The 24,000-nt window shown below is 34.6% G+C and overlaps 1 protein-coding gene across 1 annotated transcript in view; it reads right to left on the bottom strand.

Annotated features, from left to right (window-relative positions):
* The window catches only part of LOC115216511 (glutamate receptor-like), a 701,885-nt gene that overhangs the window by 187,309 nt on the left and 490,576 nt on the right, over positions 1-24,000 (bottom strand). The gene's annotated exons all lie outside the window — the stretch shown is intronic.

Genomic DNA, 24,000 nt, shown 5'->3' on the forward strand with positions numbered 1-24,000 from the left:
TATATAAATGTATATATACATATTATTTATGTGTATGTATATCAGAGACCTGGGTGTAATTGTTGATGACGATCTCAGTTGGAGTGCACACATCAACAAGAAGGTCGATATAGCTCGTAGGATGAGTTCCTGGATCTTAAGAACTTTCCGGTCCAGAGAACAAGGTGTCATCATACCACTTTTCTCCTCCTTTGTACGGCCACACCTCGAATATTGCTGCCCACTGTGGTCTCCCCATACAAGACAAAACATCTCCAGGATTGAGTCACCCTAGAGGGCACTCACTAAACGAATTGAAGGCATGGCTGCTCTCGATTATTGGGATCGCCTTAAAGCCTTGAAACTTTACTCTCTCCAGCGTCGCCGTGAGCGGTACATCATTTGTACGATGTGGAGAATATACCGCCAACTTTGCCCAAACGACCTTAACATTAGCTTCAAGGTTCATCCAAGACTGGGACCACGGGCCATACGTCCCCTGCCCAATTCAAGATTACAACATACATGTACACTGCAACATAATTTCTTTTCCTCAACAGGCCCTGCCCTATTTAACATTGTCCCGAGGGAGATCAAAGAGGAAAAGGATCCCATCAACTTTAAACGGAGTCTGGATAGATTCCTTCAAAGAATACCAAATAAGCCACCCATAATTGGTTAGAACGGTCCCAAAAAGAACTCACTACTTGAATGGACCATAAACAAAACTTGACTTAAACAGGATTCGAATAATCCTATCAGGTGGTGCTATTAAGTTAGACATGGCCTGGACCAATCTTTGGTCGAAACATATCTAAGTTTATATATATATATATATATATATATATATATATACTAAGCAATAAGGGTTTAGCAACGAGTTGCCTTACCACATACCGAATTTAGAAATAGCAGTCAAAGGGTTATAGCTATTTCTTCTACTTTTTAGTAGAAGAAATAGCTATAACCCTTTGACTGCTATTTCTAAATTCGGTATGTGGTAAGGCAACTCGTTGCTAAACCCTTATTGCTTAGTATTACTTAAATTTTCCTCGAATGAGGCTTTTACATGCCGAAGACTACTTGGTGTAATTGATAATTTTTCCAAATTAATTAATTTCACCCTTCATTATTACGGATATATATATATATATATATATATATATATAATATGAAACTAAAATTAATGGCATGTTTTGTAATATTTTTGCATTTTTATTTGATTTTTTTCACATTATATCGTGTTCAAATATAAGCAACAGGAGTCTTTAAAAAAATATTAGTAATATCATACCTACCTATGTATCATTACTCACATTATTAGAAACAAAACTTAGAATTTATGGAATTTTCTGATATTTGAAACAAGAAAACCAAAGCCAAATAATAAATTGATATTTTTATCTTATAATGACACAAGTAAAATGACAGAATTTGTGCAGATATTTTCTAACTTTAGACCTATGCCTCAATTGGACCATTCACATTAAATAAATTCTTCAAAATTGAGACTTGCTGACATTCACATGAATATCAAGTATATTTATCGACTGCTATTTCCAGTAAATAGTGGCACTTTGTTGTACCTCTACTCTCTTTCTCTTTCCATCTCTCTCTTTCTCTGTGTGTGTATATATATATATATATATATATATATATATATATATATATATATATATGAATTGGTTTCAAGTGTTTAAAATGTTATGTAAATGTGAGTGGACAAACGAAGGAAGTGCACGCAACACATTTATTGGACCACGTTACACGTATGGACCAAAACAGTTTCATTAAAATTCATTGGTACTCCGAATTTCAAGTGTGATGCTAATCTTCAGCCATTGGAAATTTGAAATTCAAATTCCCAATGCCTGACGATTAACATCACGCTTGGAACTTGGTGTACCAAAGAATTTGAATCAAACTGTGTTGATCCATACATGTAACTCTCAATAAATGTGTTGCGTACTCTTCCTTCGTTTGTCCACTCTCACTTATATATAATATGCACACACACACACACACATATATATATACATATGCACACACGCACCACACACACACACACACACACACACACATATATATATATATATAATATATTATATATATATATATATATATATATATATATATATATAAAACGAAGCGTTAGCGTGAAGCAGTGTTTTCGTATTAATCATAATTTAATTAAGGTTAGTTGAAATATGGTTTTCACATATTTCAAGTACTAAAAGGCAAATGCACTGCAGTTTCCGCAGAGAAAAAGTCTCACTTATGGTAAAAAGGTGTCAAAACATTAGGTTCGTTCAATATCGCCAAACATTAGGAATCCCAGACATCGTATTAACCGAATTACATATAAAGGTACGGCTTTATTAAGTTCGTTCAGAGTTGCCTCTCTTGGGTATATCTCATTGGAATGAGAATAGAAAATCTCGAAACATCGATGTTTGGGATTCCTAATAAATGACGACACAGAATGGACCAGGTGTTTTCACACCTTTTTACCATAAGAGAGAGTTTTCTCCATGGTAACTTCAGTGTTTCTACCTTTTAACAGTAGAAATATGTGGCAAATATTTCAAGTAGCCTAAATTCTGCCCATATATATATATATATATGTGTGTGTGTGTGTGTGTGTGTGTGTGTGTGTGTTTCCCGTCGAAGCTTCTATGTTGATTAAAAAAAACTGTGTGTGTGACTGTCGAGTTATAATAAAAACAATGTCATATTAAACCAAATGATTAGTTTTTGTTGAATACTCACTTATCTATAATAGTTTTAAAAAATTCGAGGTGATTGTAACTTCGTAATTTTGTACTGTTAGCCTGCTCGTAATTTGTATAAAAGTGACTGCGATAAATTGAATTAAATTACATTACTGTTGTTATATTGACAAAAACTCATTTAAAAAGGTAATAATGCATTGTAATGATAATCTACATATATCAGAGATAAAAAAATGAGCATGGAAACGGAAGTTTTTCAATAATTTCATGAAACAGATGCAATAATTTGTATGCGTTGAGGATTCTTTATTATTACATATTGTAGACCTTTTGTCTCATGTTTGAATGTCAGCAATTTTCTTCGTTTCACTTATATTCTCATACGTTGCACAATAACCTTTTTTCCAAAGAATGATATTCCTCTAAGACAGGTTATATATGATGGGAGTGAGTGAGTGAGTGGTTGAGTGAGTGAGTGATGAGTGAGTGTTTGGTTGTATGAGTGAGTGAGTGACTGAGTGCGTGATTGAATGAGTGATTGGGTGAGTGAGTGAGTGGGTGAATGAATTTAGTATGTGAGGGGGTGTATGTCTGGGTGAGTGAGTGAGTGAGTGGAAGACGACAACATGTTCAAAAGAAGTTTGCACCCAAAATATGCGATCCCCGATTTTGAAACCACTGCATATATTACCATAATTCGACCCAAGTCGTTGAGTAAAACTAGACGGAACACGCACGGAAACTGTTCGGTTGGATTGTAACGGTGATTTATATGTCACAATGTGTCACTCTTATTCATCTTCGATTTACGTAAAGGCGACACCTTTTTTGTGGAATATGCAGCCTTTTACACATATATTCGACGAACAAGTAGTTTGGTTGATCAAAAACCTTAATAGTGATTCGCAACTACGACGAATATACAATACTACGTATATGTGCATAGACTAACATGCAGGTACGGGCACACACCACACACACACACACGTATATATAACTTACACACATATATATATATATATATATATATAAGAGAGAGAGAGAGAGAGAGAGAGAGAGAGAGAGAGAGAGAGAGAGAGAGATACACACACATATTTATTTATATGTCAACTGCTTATGTATATATATATATATTAGAAGGTCTGGAGATGATGTACAGGTATTTTATATTAGAAGAAATGAGGCACTCAGAAATTCGGATGTTTTTATACTTACAGATATTTATTTGTGTTACATGCTTTTTATATATCATATATCATATATATGTGTGTATATATATGTATATATATATATATATATATATATATATATATATATATATATATATATATATATATATATATATTATTAGCAGTTGACGCTTCACGACTACTGTCTTAAGTTCCCTTTTATTGATCTACTGAAAAAAGTATTAACACCAATGAACGAACAAATGAATAAGCCATGAAAGAGGGTTTGGAAACCGAACTAGAAATCGGATTTGTTGTCAAAGTCATGCCCATTGTGATGTATAGGTATATATTTAGATAACAATATGTGTGAGTGTGTGTAGGCGGAAAGATGGATGGATGGATTGCTGTGCAGTTATGGTGTACGATGATAACATGAAAAATACAATAATTGTGATTTTCTATTTCCATCTAACTGAAAATTTTTCATCCGGAATCACATGATTTCGTTCCGGGTAAACATATCTCTCAGAAGTCACACATTATATGTTACAAATAATAGGACCTTACATTTTACATGAAACAATGTAATTGTTTAGTATTGCTTGGTTTTACAAAACCTAACATTTATATAGACCTAAAACTTGAAGGTCAGTAGGTGTAGGTTCCTAATAACCAATTCCACATATGTTGTTTTCGTCTTCGGTCTTTTCGTTCGAAAATAGACTACAGCTACAATTTACAATTTCTCAGCAATTCTCTAGGCAGGAAGGAAATGGAAGTCTCCGGCAAATTAATTCCAATATAAGATGAAATGAGAAAACAGAACGCTGGAGATAAAGAGATATGTTCAATGAGTGAAAACTAAGTCATATAAAGATAGCAAGCCAAGAAATGAGACAAACATTTTAATAGAAAAGACGAAATTTGGCAGAAAGCCACAGCTTACACCAGTGTGTGCCATGTTTATATATTGTGTATTTGTATAGTATTGAAGATACAAGCACAAAATACTTCTTCATACTAAGGAATATATTTCAGGTTTGGGAAGAAAATTTGATAGATTTTGCTAATTGTGTTTGGTAAGGCACTAATACCAATTTACATAAATATTGGTAAATCTAATCCAATATCTCTCTATATAAGGAGAATGTCGTTAAGCAAATTTAATCAAAGAAATCGAAGTAGAATGATGAAATAAGAACACCATTCACATGAGACTAATTTATTTATACAGTGATATATGTGTTAAGGACTGCGATGTAATTTCGAGATTATTGTTGTGTTTACAAACGCTGACTAAATTATTTAACTCCGGTCGAAAGTGTAATTTTCGTTTAAATAGATTTTAATTAATTTCAAATAAGGCGCGGTTTTGTGTTAGTTGGACGTTACCGTATATTACCAAAGATCTCGTCTTCGCGATCCCGAATAAAGACTCTCAACATCATTTTAGGTTTCAAGGGTTCGCAATTGTTCGACATTCTAACGATCAATCTCAGAGATTAACGAGGTGTAGATGTGTAGGTCTTCACAATGCCTCTGAACAAATTTTTATCTGTAATACCATACGAAGACACATTACGGCACGAGGCACAAAAAGCAGCTCCGTCCAACTAGCTGTTTCACCAAAAACAATACAGAAAAAACACCCAAACACATTGAAAGGTGTTGATCTACTATGGCCATAGCTTCTGGCTGAAACCAATAAAAGGATAAATGTTCCTCATCCGTATAAAGATTTTAATATACCATAGGAATTGAAATTTTTAAAATAATATTATTCTTCCGTATAGGTTTTATAATATATTTCTGCAATCAATGTTTAGTAGCGGAACTACTGGCATTGATTACATTATTTTACTGAAAGAAACCAAAAAATTTCAACCTTATTATGTAAGAGAAGTATATGTGTGATTTGTAATTTACAGTCCCAGACGGAAAATATATATATATATATATATTATTATTATCCAAGAACAATAGTACAAATGCCATTATCATTCGAACAATTTTAAAATACTTTATAATTCTATTAAAGTCATACAATTAGCATTATTCTCAGACTAATTAACATTTTGCAGCTACATCTGTCAAGGTTTTAGTGGCTGGTGTGCAAACATGTTGGGGAATATCTTTTTTGTGCATTTGATCTATTGTATCGAACCTAACACTTAATACAATTTGGAAAATATATTGTCGATCACCAATAACCAATTTTCTATTTTACGGTTCTAGAATCAAGGTATGCGACTTAGTGCATTTGTTTATTCTCCATTAGTTTACTCGACACTAAGAACGACAATACTAGAACTGATACTGCTGCTGCTGCTACTACTACTACTACTACTACTACTACTACTACTACTACTACTACTACTACTGATGAAGATTTCTAGCATAGGCACAAGGCTAGTACTTTGGAAGGTAGATGTTTAATCGATTACATCAATTAGTGTGGTACTAGATATTTTCTCCTGAGAGGTAATACGTACTGTGGAACAGGACAGAATTTTAACTCAGAACAGAGGGAGCCAAAAGAAATAGTGTAAATCATTTTCTCCGACGTTCTAACGATTCTACAAGAACCTTGATGTTATTTATGCTCAGATCCTCAAGAGCCGTAACTAATAATCAGAAGGCGTTTCGTCTTACAGTCTAACAGTTCTATAGCGGTTTAAATGAGAATTGCACGTTCCGTAGATACTCATAATTCTTTTTTTAACGTACAAATTCCTAGACTTTCATAACAATGTTGTGTTAACTGAAATATTTCAATTATGTCTTGAATGGCGTTCCATACTTAAGTTTATTGAAAGTGCCGCACTTAAACATGATATATGAACTGTTAAACATTTCATTAAGGCGAGGTAACTTCCAGTACATGTGTGCTCGAAATCTGTGATGCTTGAAGATGACTCCTGTCTTAACTAAGACTCTGGAAGCCAGAGACAACGTGATTAAATGTTTCCGCATCTTCTCAACACTTTCTGCATTTATTTGATGCATTCTGTTCATATCATACATTTTGCAAACGGATGACATTAATTTTGTGCCACAATGAATAATCTTACATCCTAAGCTTTGCTACATGCGCTTCTCTGTTGTTGGAATTTCTTTTGTCTTTGTCAATAGCGTAGCAAGAATATGTTCCGCCCGGTGTTGTAATTGAGTTTGCTGCAACCCTTTCGAGTTACCCAAGTCCATACAGGCTTATACACCTGATCCAAAAGTGCTGCCCTCATAAAAGTGTCGCACCGGGTGATCTGCTAGCTCCCTCACCACCCAGCTATGTTATTCGTCTCTGTCTATATGAGTTTTCTAGCTCAAGGGCGGCGAGCTGGCAAAATCGTTAGCACGCCGGGCGAAATGCTTAGCGGTATTTCGTCTGCGTTACATTCTAAGTTCAAATTCCGCCGAGGTCGACTTTGCCTTTCATCCTTTCGGGGTCGATTAAATAAGTACCAGTTACGCACTGGGTTCGATAAAATCAACTTAATTCGTTTGTCTGTCCTTGTTTGTCCTCTCTGTGTTTATCCCCTTGCAGGTAGTAAAGAAATAGGTATTTTGTCTGCCGTTACTTTCTGAGTTCAAATTCCGCCGAGGTCGACTTTGCCTTTCATCCTTTTGGGGTCCATAAATTAAGTACCAGTTACGCACTGGGGTTGATGTAATCGACTTAATACCTTTGTCTGTCCTTATTTGTCCCCTCTATGTTTAGCCTCCCTGTGGGCAGTAAAGAAATATATATGAGTTTTCTAGCTCATGGACTCAGTCGCTGTTTCCTTTGCCTTTCTTTAACGGGACATTCTGTAGTTCTATCAATAAATTACATTTAAGACATTTTCTTGACTCCTGCAACTGTTTCTCTCTTTTCTCGTTATAACTCTGACATTTCAGTCTCTGCTTTGTACTTGTTGCCCTCCTTCAAAACCAAAAAAAAAAAAAAATTATTCGTGTTTTGTATGCGACTTCGAGTTTTGTATTGCTTATATCTTGGTACTTCCAGTTTTGCTGGCCGATACTAAGATATATTGATTTTAATTATTTAAATATGTTCAGGTTTAGACTTCCATCTGATGCATGATATCTTTACAATTTTCTATTTTTAAGTCTTCCACATATTTTCATTGAAATTTGTGCTCGCTTTTGTTATACTGCTGTATTTTTATAACATCTTATGACATTTCCCTCTAATTTGCGGGTCTTGAAAATTAACATCCAATATTTAGTATATTGTTGTTTACACCAGGAGCAAGTTTATTATTACTGGTGATGACAACTTTTGCGTGTATCAATCATTAGTACTTTTTATGCATAGAATTCACAATACGAATTCCTCGTTCCACCTTGGGTTGAACTGCATGATTTTTGTGTGTATGTGAGTGTTATAATCTTTTTAGTGGTGAAAAGGCTTCATTCGAATGTTAATATGAATCGTGCTGCGATTCATTGTTCACACAAAGTGTCATATCGCCAACTGCTATGAACAATTTTAATACTTTAATTATATGAGACAATGATCAAGATTATTTTTCTTTACCGATCTTATTAATTATCCTTTAGCATTTTGATCACTGTATTTTCTTGATCTGTTTCGTTGGCTTTTTGATTCTTTGCTATTGGATTCTGTTCGGAGAAGTCAAGGAGTGTCGTTGCATGTTAAATGTTCCTAGGTCATCGTCATCATCATCATCATAATATATCGTGGTTACGGTCGCCGTCATCATCATGATCATCGTCATAATATTTTCAACTATTTTACGCCAGCGAACCATTTTCATTTATTATCGCATAAATGTGTTTTACTGCAACAACTGTATATCGATTTCTTTCTTGTATTATTTTCGAATTTCGTCGGTTGTGTAGGGTATGTGCTATGTCAGTTGTATATTTGTTTCGACTGTGCTTTATCATTAGTAAAATATGTTTTCGTGTTCTTTGACAATTGTGTATAGCTTATACTAGGTGGGCAATGCAGTGTAAGTAGCTTAGTAAACAATGCACACTTATGAGTGTACTATTGCATAGAAAAGTTCATACGCGAACTTCTCTATAGTTATATGTAAATATGAGCACTGGTTATATACAGAAGGGTTAAGACGTATGTGTCGATCTGTACAATGAAAACTATGATACTTGAATGGAAATGAAAAAGTGATTATATTTGGTTTAAAACCATAAACGAATGAAAGTAGCTATTTTATGGCAGCACAAGAATCCCTTGCTCTAAATTAAAGTAAAATAGCATGATATCTTGAATCTACAACTTTCTAATCTGTTTAACACTTTGAGATATCTTCTCAGCCATTCTTCTCCACTTACAATTAGATACTTGCAGAATCACACACAAAGCATACGTAGAGATATTGCATTCATATCTTCCAACAATTTCCATGCCACAGCTGCATAATTATTTCAACCTCACACCTAAGAAAGCGACTTCAAATAATACTCTAAAACTATCAGTTCTCAAATCCCTGCTGTGTCTTATGAGTGCTCTCTAATATTAGAAAGAAACAATCATCACACTGAACATCATTCACATACACAGCAGACCATAATTTGTGTAATTTAGTAGAAAATACCAACAACATTTACATTATATGTTGTAGAAATGCAAAATGTAAACGACACTGTGAAGCTCAAACCCATTAATGGTACACGCAATCCAGAACATTAACATTAAAAATGCTAAAATGAAATATTAGTTCCATCCTGGATTATATCGGTTCAGCTTCGGTTTCTCAGTGTCTCGCCAACAAACCACATAAAAATGTCAAGACACATACACATAAAATAGTCAGGCAAGATTTACTGATACGTTTAAATGGCCAGTAAATAAAAGCATATCTCACTATCCGTTGAAATATATTACCTATTTTTTGTTCTTTTTTGTTGGTGTAATCATTCGGTAGTCCAATGAAATGTGTTTCAACTACTCACTAATTCAATATCAATGACAGTTCTTAGTAATAGTTCGAAATAATGTTTCAATGGCAAATAATTCTATGTGTATGAATATAATATATTATAATTGATACCTACAGAGGAACAATTCCTTCTATCACTACCCTATAAGAAGTAGTGGCCGCTATTTCCTGGCATACTGAAAAGTCAACACTTGCCTGCATTTCAGAGTATATTGTGTCATCCGCCCTATATCAATTTAGATGTAGCTCGTACGTAAACAGTCTATCTCATCTCTGCGTATGTCAACGAGGTACTTATACTTGGTCACATGAAATGCTAGCATCTTCTCACTTAAATTACATCCTCTTACCTAGAAGGAGGAATAAACACATTGGATACTAATGCCCTAGATAGAGCATAATAAAAAATATATAGTATGAGCTTTGATAAGATTACATTAGATATGTAGGTATTTACCGTTAAACAAGAAATGGGTTTTCCTAGATACAACTTGTCTGAAAAATAAACCATCTCGGTTTTGCTTCAAAAAGTGGTATCAAGGTATACATGTATTTTTAGTAAAATGTATTAGAATTTCATTGAATTCCAAATTAAATTGTTACCATTTTTTTCTTTTATCAAGAGAAGGGAATTATGACAGTGAGACATTCCTATGCATTTTCATTTCCAATTTTGGAATATCTCATAGAAATATAAAATTTTGAGTTATTTTCTCGTGTACATGTAAATATTTGTTATTGTAAAAATATGGGGAACTATCATTAACATTTAATTAGAGATGGCTTGAAATAGCTTTCATTACACTACCAAATGATAAAGCTCACATAGTAAAGTAATAATACAGAATAATTCTGTAAGAAATATAAACTTCAACAGTTGGTGATATATAATTATATTCATCGGTCTTCTAAAACACACAGAGAAATCCTGTATGACGATTTTATATGTTCTTTGAATTGTTTCATAAAGAAGCAGGTGAAATTGCAATAAATGCACGCGCTTATTGCTCACTGGAAGTCGAATATCGGGCATGGATACTTCGATACACAACCAAAGCAACCTTAACACATTTTCTATTCTTTTGTCTTTCTCTAGCGAATGTACTATATTTTTCTTATCCAGTGTTTTCAGAACAACGATACATTATCCCATCGGGTTTAAAACAAATGGGTATCTTGATGCATAAGATAAGACTAGGAGTATATTTTATACCCTCTTCCTAACATCGTAACATGGGACGATTGATTTCTTATGATGTTATATCTATGTAACAATACATTCATTTAGTTGGCAGCTGATTTCCTTCCTGAATTTTTATATTGCACAGTACTACATGCAATAAATAAAGCAAATTAACCTTAATAAGATAATTATACATCTACAAGTATTTGAAAATAGAACATTAAATTATACATAATAGTTTCAAATTTTATGGTCTCTCACCTATCTATCTATCTACACACACACACACACACACACACGCACACATATATATATATATATATATCGTGTGTGTGTTTCTCTAAAGTTGATGCAATTTCTTATTTTGTTTCACTAACTGGGATGCAAGAAATATGTTCAATCTTTTAATTGATCTTGTTTCTGCAAAGTGGAACCATCTGCGCAAAGCATATTTTTACGAACTATGTTGCTAATTGAGATTTTTCCTCTGGCACTAGAAATAAAGAAATTAACATTTTAGCACAGAAAAAATACTAAAATCTATGAGATCAAACGCAACTGTTACTGACTGAAATTAATATTCTTTGTCTACAATCAATTGTAAAGCCTTTCTTTGAATAAATGTCGGTGATATAATAGTCGTCTTTAATGAAGTATAGCCATAAGCAATTATGTATAATGATAGTAATGATAGTTACTGAAGTCTTCTGACTCCAGTGCCAATCTTCGTGTTGAAAAGTTTCGAAGTCTTCTGTAATCATAGATGGGTTAAATCATTAAGTAGACTGCTGATATAATTAGCAGGGAAAACTATGCTGGCGACCTATGAAATATAATTGTACAGCAGAGACTGATTATTGGATACTGTATTAAATATAACACTCAAAATCTAGTAAAATATCCTTCAAAATTCTAAGAAAGGGCCGGAAGCAACATTCTATGTAATCTGTAAATCGAGTAAAAGTATATAATTAGATGAATGGCACTGTAAATAAATACTATAGAAAAATAAACAAATGTGTGTACGTTTAAAATGACTTGCAAAAATTGACGTGGAAGGAAGACAAATTTTAAACTGTAGATGTCAATTATTATTATTATGTATTTAATATTTTCTTTGTAGTAATTCTTCTTCTTCTACTTCTTCTGCTTCTCCTCGTATGTGTGTGTGTCTTATTGTACATGATATAAATATTTTTGCTGACATTCCCAAAGAGCACGCTTTTATTTCATAAAAATAAACCCTTCATAATGCAGAAATAATAACTTTGTTGGACAGTAATGTATATTACAGTTGCATATGCGGATGTGAAGCAGAAACGGGTTGATATCGGATCTGAGTTATTCCTGCTTGGAAAATCCTTGTATTTTTTTTTTTTTAGCTAGGACAACGTTAGCTAAGTGTCTATCCTTTTTCATGTTGCTAAATATGTAAAGACTATTTTTTTTTACTACCCACAAGGGGCTAAACATAGAGGGGACAAACAAGGACACACAAACGGATTAAGTCGATTACATCGACCCCAGTACGTAACTGCTATTTAATTTATCGATCCCGAAGTTGCTAAATATGTAATGGTTTCCCTCACAAGCGTTGCATCAGTGAACATTAAATTCTTAATTTGCTTCCAAATACGATTAAACTTTTCATTAAAAGTCACCTTCATTACAATTAATTACAATATTGGTTTCAAATATTGGCACCAGACCAGCGAATTCAGTGAAGTGGGGTAATTCGATTACATCGTGTCCAGCGTCCAACTGTTACTTATTTTATCGACCCCGAAAGGATGAAAGGCAAAGTCGACCATGGCAGGATTTTGAACTCAGAACGTAAAGACGGGCAGAATGCCGCTAAGCGTAAAGCTCAGCGTGCTAACGATTCTGCCAGCTTCACGTCATCACGACTAATTACAATATTACAAATGAAACAATCGAGCTACGAAAATGGGAAGGTAATGCTTTTCAAATGCTATCCTCAATTTTCTCCGAAAATATGTTTTTCAATATGGTTTGCAATATAGTTTTCAATATAGTTTAGGGCAGCGAGCTGGCAGAATCGTTAGCAAGCAGGGCGAAATGATTAACGGTATTTCGTCTGCCGTTACATTCTGAGTTCAAATTCCGCTTAGGTCGACTTTTCATTCTCCTTTCGGGGTCGATTATATAAGTACCAGTTACGCACTGTAGTCGATGTAATCGACATAGTCCCTTTGTCTTTCCTTGTTTGTCCCCTCTTTGTTTAGCCCCCAGTGGTCAATAAAGAAATAAATATAGTTTGCAAAAGAAGGCGTAGTAGTAGCTGTGTGGTAAGTAGCTTGTTTACCAACCACATGGTTCCGGGTTCAGTTCCACTGCATAGCACCTTGGGCAAGTGTCTTTTACTATAGCCTCGGGCCGACCAAAGCCTTCTTAGTGGATTTGGTAAACGGAAACTGAAAAGAAGCTCGTCGTATATATGTATATATATATATTTGTACGTGTGTGTATATGTTTTAGTGTCTGTGTTTGTCCCCCCTATATTGCTTGACAACCGATGCTGGTGTGTTTACGTCCCCGTAACTTAGCGGTTCGGCAAAATAGACCGTATGGTTGCTGTTTGACAACGGGGAAAAGGCTCGCCAGTTTTCGAGTCACCCTTTAGAAGGCAAGGAAATTTTGTTTCTTCCGTCATATTATGGAAGAAAATTAATACGAGCCTGGGTATCTGGGCTCCCCCCGGGCACCGAAGCGGGTTGGATTGAAGATACCATCCGACGGGGACTTGGGGATGGCGGGCCCAGGCTCTTAAATGTAAGGGTATTGCCGGCGGTCGATTGGGAAGGGTCAAAAGCGATTTTGGCCCTGTGGACCCCATCGGCCGTTACAGAACTGGTTTTTCCAGATTTCTTGAAAATGGCTGGCTGCAGGTATCCGGTGATACTTGAGGGACGTCCCCGAAAGTGGCCTCATGCCTCCAGCCAGGCCACATTAAAAGGAACTGCCCCCAGGACCATGGTAATGTCCTGAAACAGTCGCCAGATGCCACCTCCCCTACCCGGTCAAAGGGAGAGGTGGATATGGTCGAGGAGGCTTCAGCCTCCTTAACTAAAAAAGGATTAAAAATGAAGAAGGCGGGCAACAATAGTTGCCCGCCGAAGGAACCTAAGGCTTCGGGAGGCGGGGGAGAGTCTCCGGACAAGGCGGAAGAGCTCCAATCTCCCGAAGCCAGGAATAAAAGAAAAAAAAGAAAGAAGAAGAACGGGTCATCTCAGCAGAGAGATGATGTACCGACTGCATGCCCCGAAGTTGCGCCACCCACGGTGGAAGAAACCACCCCCACCCTTAAAGTTGATCAATTGATTATCTTTTTCTACAAGGGTGGGGAGGTGGAAAAAATAGTAGAAGAACATAAAGAAACAATAGATATGCCCTTCACATGGGATCCCGAATGGCCTCCGCAGATAGCTGTGGAGGTCATAAGGCTTCCCTTGTGGGAAAGGCTTAAAGGATTTGGGGAGGAGTGTCGCATATGGCCGGGTGGCCCTTACACGACTTACATGTCCTACATGAGTGAGGCATGGGAAATGGCGGGATGCAGGAACTCAAGCGGCATTGAAGATAATGATGAATATATCGCTGGATATATCGAAGAGTAGGAGGTGAAAAACCCTCGTTACAGAGTTTGAAACCTCACCTTATTGGACTATTTTGTAGTGGTTTATAACCTCAATTTTGTGTTTTAAGAAAGAAAAATGAAAATATGTTAAGTAAGAGGTTTTAGTGCCTCCTCCTTGTAAAAGGCTTGAAACCTTATATTGATTTAAAAAAAAAAAGAAAATATGTTTTCGAGAAAAATCCAATCGGCGGGCGTTGGGTTTCATCTCTCATCTATTCATTATAATTCATTTCATTCATTAATGTGTTTGTCCAGCCTGCAAAGCTCTTTGTACTGTATATATGACAAATTTATGAAATAAAGTAGCTTGCTTACCAGCCAAATGGTTCCGGGTTCAGACCCACTGCGTGGCACTTTGGGGAAGTGACTTTTACTATAGCCTCGGGCCTACCAAAGCCTTGTGAGTGGATTTGGTAGATGGAAATTGAAGAAAAGCCCGTCGTATATATGTATATATATATATATGTGTGTGTGTGTTTGTGTCTGTGTTTGTTCCCCCAACATCGCTTGACAACAGATGCTGGTATGTTTACGTCCCCGTAACTTAGCGGTTCAGCAAGAGACCGATAAAATAAGTACTAGGCTTACAAAGAATAAGTATTTGCTCGACTAAAGGTGATGCTACAGCATGGCCGCAGTCAAATGACTGAAACAAGTAAAAGAGAGAGTATATATACGCCCAATCATTTAAGCCATAACCATTAATCATGGAATTATGTACTTACATACATACATACAAATATACACATACAGAGAGCACGTGTATGTGCTAACTCTGGTTAGCACATAATTCAGTCAGGGAGTAAAAGCCGAAAGCGCCTCGATCTACTATTTGGCATATATGAAGAAAGCGAAGATGTGAGTGGCTCATTACGACCTTTCTCTTAGTCTAACACCAAAATTAGTATGAGAAAGAGGGAGGCACAAAAACCGAAAAATAGAGTAACACCTACAGTGAAAGGAATGGACTACAGATGAGTGCTGTGCGGTAATGTAATTTTTATCAAATGAAGAGCTGACTTTTTGCAGGGAATAATATGGATATTAATTGAGTGCAAAAGAATGTGTTTTTTTTTTTTGTACATAATCTATTTGTTATTTCATTAAATGTAATCCCTTAATTCCGTAAACAATCGTATGCTCTTTGCCATTAAATCTGTATTAAAATCTCGCTAGACTTTGACAATGTTCTTTTGCACATGATTCTGAAGAAATAAAACTGTTGAAGATAATGAAGATTGTTATGAAAATGTGTAAGCGCATACTATATCCAAACAATAATTTAACAACGAATAAAATATCGATGTGCTAATAACAAATCATATCTCGATAATATTTCTAATGGTTTTGCTACTAAATTGGCATTCATTAATATTTTGAAGAGCAAGAAAAGAGATTCAGAGCTACAAGTCAAAGAAATTCAGTTTCATATAATTATTACGTGTGCCTAAACACACACATATATATATGCATCTACACACATAGCCGCGCGCGCGCACACACACACACACACATATATCAGCACATAGCCATATATATATATATATATATATATATATATACACATATATATGCATGTATGTGTGCATGTATATACACTCACACCACACGTGTGCGTCTATCTAATCTATTTATCTATTTATCCATATATATATATATATATATATATATATATGTGTGTGTGTGTGTGTGTGTGTGTGGGTGGGTGTATACTCAAACCCACATACGCGTCCACAATTACGTACACGTGTCTTTATGTATGTACGTAATGAAATGCGAAATATTACTGTTATTCCCACTGATTATAATTTTTATTCAAATCTCAAATCAAACAGTAATTATCTAGATCGATTTTGGTAACACTGTTCATCAGAAATATTTTGCATAAATGCGTAGGCGTCCATTGTAATTCTATTGTCATTTTCACGACTGAAAGAAACATTTTTTCCTTGTCTGTAGTTAAAAGAATCTTCTCTTCGTGAATAGATTAAAACAAATATCTTATTCAGTTTAACAAAAATACTTGAATTTATTCCGAATTGTCTTATCCAAAAAGTATTATGAAAATTAAAGATTTACTTGTATGCATAATCTCAGTATAGTCATAGATAATAAATGGAAAAATGATATTTTGTTTTTCTGTTCTTTTCTGTGAAATATCAAAATGAATATTTGCAATTATGCAACTGGAAGAAATATTTCGCTCAATGCTCCTTATGTATATACGCTTCTCCGCGTATATGCGTGTGAGTGTGTGTGTGTGTGTGTATGTGTGTGTGTGTGTGTGTGTGTGTGTGTAGATACAGACTAATGAATGAAGAAATTTGTTTGTACATTTGTTTGTATTTATTAACACTTTAATTAAGATTCTCATTGTTTAAGGTTTCGCAGGTGTCTTCGTAACCAGATGCTAGAATACAAACTAGAAATAATTTCAAAGAAATCTAAAATTGCTTCCTTTTGGAAAATTTTAAATCTCCATTCGTTGTTTTCGCTATCATACTGAACGGAATTCTGTTAGCAGTAAATCTATACAGAGTAGTAGAGATTTGTGTTCCTCACTCTGACAACCTCAAACACGACGCGATATATCAGTGACATTAAGTGTATTAGATACAGCATGTAGCACGTTAGACAAGTTGTGAGCCGGTTAGTTCTCGTGTTCAGTCGCAACAATTACACGTGGTGAGGTAACCAATTTGATGAGGTTAGAATACATTTGAGTTTAGGTGGCGGACACGGAATACAGCAGGCGTATATCTCTTCTGACAGCAATCATTATATACCCTTCCATTGAGCTTGAGCTAACAAGGCAATTTATCGGTTGCCAGTAGACTGAAGTAATTCAAATTTGAGTACAAAAATCCAGGTGGAACTTCCGTTCTAAGGGGTTAGGATGGGAACAAAATGTGGGTGTGTAAATGCAAATATAAATATGTATCCTTTCTGGAAGTAGATATAAAAAAGAAGCGGTTTGTGTGTGGCAGAGTGGCGTATGTGTATAGAGATATTCAAAAGTGGAAGTATAGTTGTGTTGGTGGGAGCAGCTGTTGGTGTGTAGTCATTTTGTGGTTGGTGTGAACGCGTAAGGAGATGAGACGGTGTGATAGCGTGACAGAATAAAGATATCGGTGAAATATTTGAGATGGTGGGATCAATAGGGAAGTTGTCTTTCATGTTTTCACAAAGGCAAATGGGTTTAAAAGAAAAGTTTGAGAGAAAAAAAAGGTAATATGTGTAAATTCTGTGGAGTAAGGTAAGGACAAAAAATTGTTAAAATTTGCACAACATTGATAAAAGAACTGGAACATAAGGTAGAGTCTCCAGAGAATGGTAAGAAACTGGTAAAGTTCACGATAGAGAAATAACTGCGTTGATGTAGCTGGCAAATTCTGCCGAGAATAACTCCAAATGTGATGCATGTTGTGTTAAAAGAAAATGTTGGCGGGGAGATTAAAAAAAAATTGAGTAGCTTCTGTTGGTATGTCTGTTTCTCATAACACCTATGAAAATAATTCTTCGAGTTGACCTGTGGCCGGCAATGTCACTATTCCATTCAATAAATAAATATCGAAGAAATAAGTACTCTGGTTAATATTTCACTATTTTAATTGATTTAACTTTGACTCATTCGTTATGGGGTTTTAACATTTTGAGTGGAAGGAATCCTTCTTTACAGTAACATATGTAAATTAACGAATGCAAAACATGTTCGGACTTAATAACGAATGCAAAACATGCTCGAACTTAACAACGAATGCAAAACATGTTCGAACTTAATAACGAATGCAAAACATTTTCGAACTTAATAACGAATGCAAAACATGTTCGAACTTAATAACGAATGCAAAACATGTTCGAACTTAATAACGAATCCAAAACATGTTCGAACTTAATAACGAATGCAAAACATGTTCGAACTTAATAACGAATGCAAAACATGTTCGAACTTAATAACGAATGTAAAACATGTTCGAACTTAATAACGAATGCAAAACATATTTGAACTTAATAACGAATGCAAAACATGTTCGAATTTAATAACGAATGCAAAACATATTCGAACTTAATAACGAATGCAAAACATGTTCGAATTTAATAACGAATGCAAAACATGTTCGAACTTAATAACGAATGTAAAACATGTTCGAACTTAACGAATGCAAAACATATTTGAACTTAATAACGAATGCAAAACATATTTGAACTTAATAACGAATGCAAAACATGTTCGAATTTAACAACGGATGCAAAAAATGTTCAAACTTAATAACGAATGCAAAACATGTCCGAACTTAATGACAAATGCAAACATGTTCGAACTTAATAACGAATGCAAAGCATGTTCGAACAACGCGTGCTGTATTTTAATAATAATCTAAATTAAAGTAACTAAATACACTATGAAATTTATTAATAGCATCATCCTTTCGATGTATTTGCTCTTCACCCGTGTTTCTCTTCTTGTTCTTCCTTTATTGTGGAAAGTACATTCAAGCAAAATACTCTGAATAACTCAAACTCAATGTTATATATTTATTTGTTTTACATTTTTTACTTCCTACGAATACAATGAGGGAGCAATGATTTGACGGGTGATGCTAGATCAAAATATAATTATTCCATGACAATATGAATTCTTTTCTTGCAGAAATGTCAATGTCTTCTTTTTAATGGAGTTACACACCAATAGGATTTCGAAATTGAAAGTGTTGTGGCTTTTCACCTACAATATTAAATGAATGTGTATATGTGAGACTTTGTGTGAATGTGTGAGAGTGTGTGTATTTATACAGGGCTGAGGAAAAGCAGGTATACTGTTGCTTAATCTAAGTGAAATGTTATATTCATTTCTCTATTTCTTTTATAGGATAAGAATTATATGACTTCACGCAAAAGAACATAGAAACAGAATTATTTTCCCCAAAAAGTAAGAGGGAATTGAATAGAACATTCCACTCACATAAAGCTACTGTATGCTTACTTTTGCCCACACCCTGCTTAAACAGACATACACACACAAACACACACCGACACACACACACACATACACACACACACACACACACATACCTACGCATAGAGTAGCGACATATCGAGCATTTGTCATTTTAAAAAATTAAGTATTTTCCAATAATCAATAGTTTCTTTTCATTCCCTTTGTTTCCAATCCTCCAAGAATGTTAATGAGCCAATAAAATTATACTCACTCCAACACCCAGGAAATATCTCTATATGTATATATATATGGATATGTATGGTTGTATCTACATGTGACCGTGTCTTCATGTTTGTATATGTACTTATGTTTATGAATGTGCATGAATATATGGTGATACAGGTTAACATATGTACATATTATCTCACGGTATAGATCAGTTGATTCACGGGAAGGGGAGGTTGATTGCACAACATTTCGAACAGTGCCCTTCTTCAGAGGCAGTAGTGTCGTACGCAATCTGTGTTTGAACGAATTGTTGAAATTGAAGGAGAAGGCAAGACAACTTGGGGTTGCATACAGAGACAGGAAGTTAAGAAGAGGGAAATTCGGTCTGAAAGGAAGAAGAAAAAAGAAATGTTTCCTTCCACCTGACACTTTCCACTTTCTCTTCTTATCATTTTTATTTCCTTCTCCATCTCTTTCCCAAATTCTTTCACTGTCTGCTTCTTGATTACGCATGCAAATTTATGTTTTCTTGCATTATACATCTGGTGCAGCCCGCTCACTCAAGATTCAGTAATATCTTTTATATATGTATATGCGCTGTAGTCGCACAGCGCATTAAGTTAAGAGTATCTCTCTCTGTATGCGTGTATATATATATATATATATATATATATATATATATAGTTCAGCAAAAATTTAGATTCAGATGACTATGGCACTTAAGTTAAACGCACCAGAATTTGGTATGGTATTATCCATATAAATCAAATGGGGTGGTTACAATCAAAATAAGCAACAAGGATATCCTTGTTGCTTATTTTGATTATATATATATACATACATACATATATATATATATATATAAACAGGGAAATGCATTTATAGAATTACAATTGATAGAATATTGAGCAAGATAAGTGACTTCTACATAGATATTTGGTATTTATGTGTTATCTAATAGATGTAACTGGTCAAATAACGGCATTCGAAACTCAGCCCACACAAAATTTAACTTAGCCATGCAAGTTTGACCGATTACGCATGTCTATATTATAAAATCCCTGAGGTATATTTTTTTATGCTATTACATTTTTCATCTTATATATATATATAATGTAATAGTTGGTTTAACGATAATAAAATTTATAGTTTTCAGTTCTAATTAATTATGATTGGAAAACATCAGAGAACAAAACCTTCTAATTATAACATGTAAGAAACTTTAAATTTGAATTATATAACGCGAATAACACAGCCGGTCCATATTATAATTGGCAAACTGACTAATGTATTTTATTTTTGCAAAAATACCCGATATTATAATATTAACTAGCGAGTTATTCATTTGTAGATTTTTAAATGTAATTTCACACACCACAGAACGCAAAGCAGCGCTCCACTTTTCCCACACATACACGCATCATATGCGTGCGTGCGTGTGTATTTATTGGTATATTATTTTACACTTTCATATATCATATTTAGGTTACTTACCCAGTATTCAAGATTGATTAGCGATTGAAAGTAAAACTTCAAATCTGATAAGATAAGTAGTGGTACATACAAAAAGTCTGAAACTGAAGTAAATTTTTTAGTTTTGTATTATAATATTTGTTGTAAAATTAAGGCGGCAAGCTGGCAGAAACGTTAGCACGCCGGGTGAAATGCTTAGCAGTATTTCGTCTGCCGCTACGTTCTGAGTTCAAATTCCGCCGAGGTCGACTTTGCCTTTCATCCTTTCAGGCTCGATAAAATAAGTATCAGTTACACACTGGGGTCGATATAATCGACTTAATCCGTTCGTCTGTCCTTGTTTGTCCTCTGTTTAGCTCCTTGTGGGTTATAAAGAAATAAGTATTTCGTCTGCCGCTACGTTCTGAGTTCAAATTCCGTCGAAGTCGACTTTGCCTTTCATCCTTTCGTGGTCGATTAAATAAGTACCAGTTACGTACTGGAGTCGATATAATCGACTTAATGCATTTGTCTGTCCTTGTTTGTCCTCTCCTGCGTTTAGCCCCCTTTGTGGGTAATAAAGAAATAGGTATTTCGCCTGTCATTATCTTCTGAGTTCAAATTCCGCCGAGCTCGACATTGCCTTTTATCCTTTCGCGGTCGATAGATTAAGTACCATTTGCGTACTGGAGTCGATCGATCTACCTCCAAAATTTTGGTCCTAGAGTAGAAAAGAATATTTATTGCAAAACAATAATAATAACCCTTTCTACTATAATCACAAGGTCTGAAATATTGGGGGAGGAGAGCAGTCGATTACATCGACCCAGAATTTCACTGGTACTTAATTTATCAACCTCGAAATCTTTGGAACTTGAACACAAAACGTAGCGTCAAACGAAATACCGCTAAGCATTTGGCCCGATGCGCTAACGATTCTGCCAGCTTAATAATTTATCCTATAAGCACAAGCCCAGAAATTTGGAGGGAAAGGCCTAGTTAATTACATGGATGTCGCCATCGGTTATTAATAGTAATGATAATAATAGGAAAAAGAACACACATTTTTGCAGAATCTACCGAGTCTCTAATGGTAAATATATAAACAAATATATATAAATAATAATGATGGATGAGGATGGCTACTCTCTGACTAAAATAACTTATGTATACACAAATATTTCTTCCACACACTTAGTATACAGATCCAAGTGGTCCATTTCATACCCTTATAAATAACTATTATTTAAATTCTAACCAATTTGGATCTTAATATTTGTACCTTTTTAATGTACCGAGCACGCAAAATCATTAGCACTTCGGCATTTCATTGGACTTTACGTTCTGAGTTCAAATTTCATCGAGATCACTTTTCCCTCTCATCATTTGAGGGTCGATAAAATAAGTACAAATCGAGCATTGGGATCGATATCATTGAATCACCCCTCCTACAAAATTGCTTAAATTGTGTCAAAATTCGAAACCGATATTTTGTGTTTTATTTCATCTTTTTGGATATTGTTTACTCATTCTATAATCATAGTTTTTACGATTTCATATAAATTTGTTCCTCATTGTGTATGTTTTTATTTCCATAAGATTCTGCAGAGACTTCCGGAGAAAATATACAAATCTTTATTTTATGAAATGCGTGCGTTTATCTGTATACTTATATCTGTACGTATACTCATGTTATACATTACGTATTAATGCTATACTAGTTTTAATTTTTATTAATTTGAAGTCTGGTAGTTAAATATACATATATGCAAAATCGCTCTGTATATGGGAAGATATCAACCCATGCATTAGCACATATTTTTGTCTACTCTGAATGATAAATAAAGTTTGAGAAAATTCTATAATATAACGAGCTTGCACATTTACTTATGATAAAAAATAAATCTGATTATATTTGTCTCTAAATTTGTGCTAATTATCCCTTCGTCTGTGAATACATTATCTGAAACTTATATTTTTTCCTTCACTGTAATAGTTTTGTCTTCATCTCAAATTCACCGTGGAATTTAATAATTGTCTATGGCAAAGGTTCTGTAATGTCTCAGAAATATTGCTTTGTCTTTCAATTCTCACTGAATTCTTTTCACTTTAAGTATATTTTACGATGCAATCGCGTATGTATTCATATGAGATGAAATATTAACTTTTGCAATAAATTATTATAGAGCAACATGTCTGCCTCTTGACGTCGGTTTCTTTGAGTTGTGTCAAGATTAAATATGGAGTAAGACACAAGTAACATTTCATCGAGAGATAAATGGATGATATAATTCCCCTAGCCACCTCTTAACAAACTTCTTTACCGATATAAGACATCTGAAATACAGATAGAAACAAATTACATTTTGTTTCTTGTTTTATATAGAAAGAGCGGACACAATTGTTGTATTTTAAGTAATACAGTGGAGTGAAAATATGTTGTTCATCAGTACAGTATCTACAACTATAAATTAACTCCAAGTTAAATTCATGACCGAATATTTATTTAGAAGCCAATTAATTACGCGTAAATATAGTATTGGGGGATAGAAGCTTGTTTTGTAATTATTTAGTTCAGGTTCGGTCCCGCTGAGCGGCAATTCGGGAAAGTGATTTTTACTATAATCTTGGACTGACCAATGCCTTGTGAGTAAACGAGGTTCACGAAAAGAGTATAGAAGCCTGTCGCGTGTTTGTGTGTGTGGATTTGCATGTGTGCTTTATATG

The sequence above is a fragment of the Octopus sinensis genome, linkage group LG1 (genome assembly GCF_006345805.1).
Source record: "Octopus sinensis linkage group LG1, ASM634580v1, whole genome shotgun sequence".
Classification (NCBI taxonomy): Eukaryota; Metazoa; Mollusca; class Cephalopoda; order Octopoda; family Octopodidae; genus Octopus; species Octopus sinensis.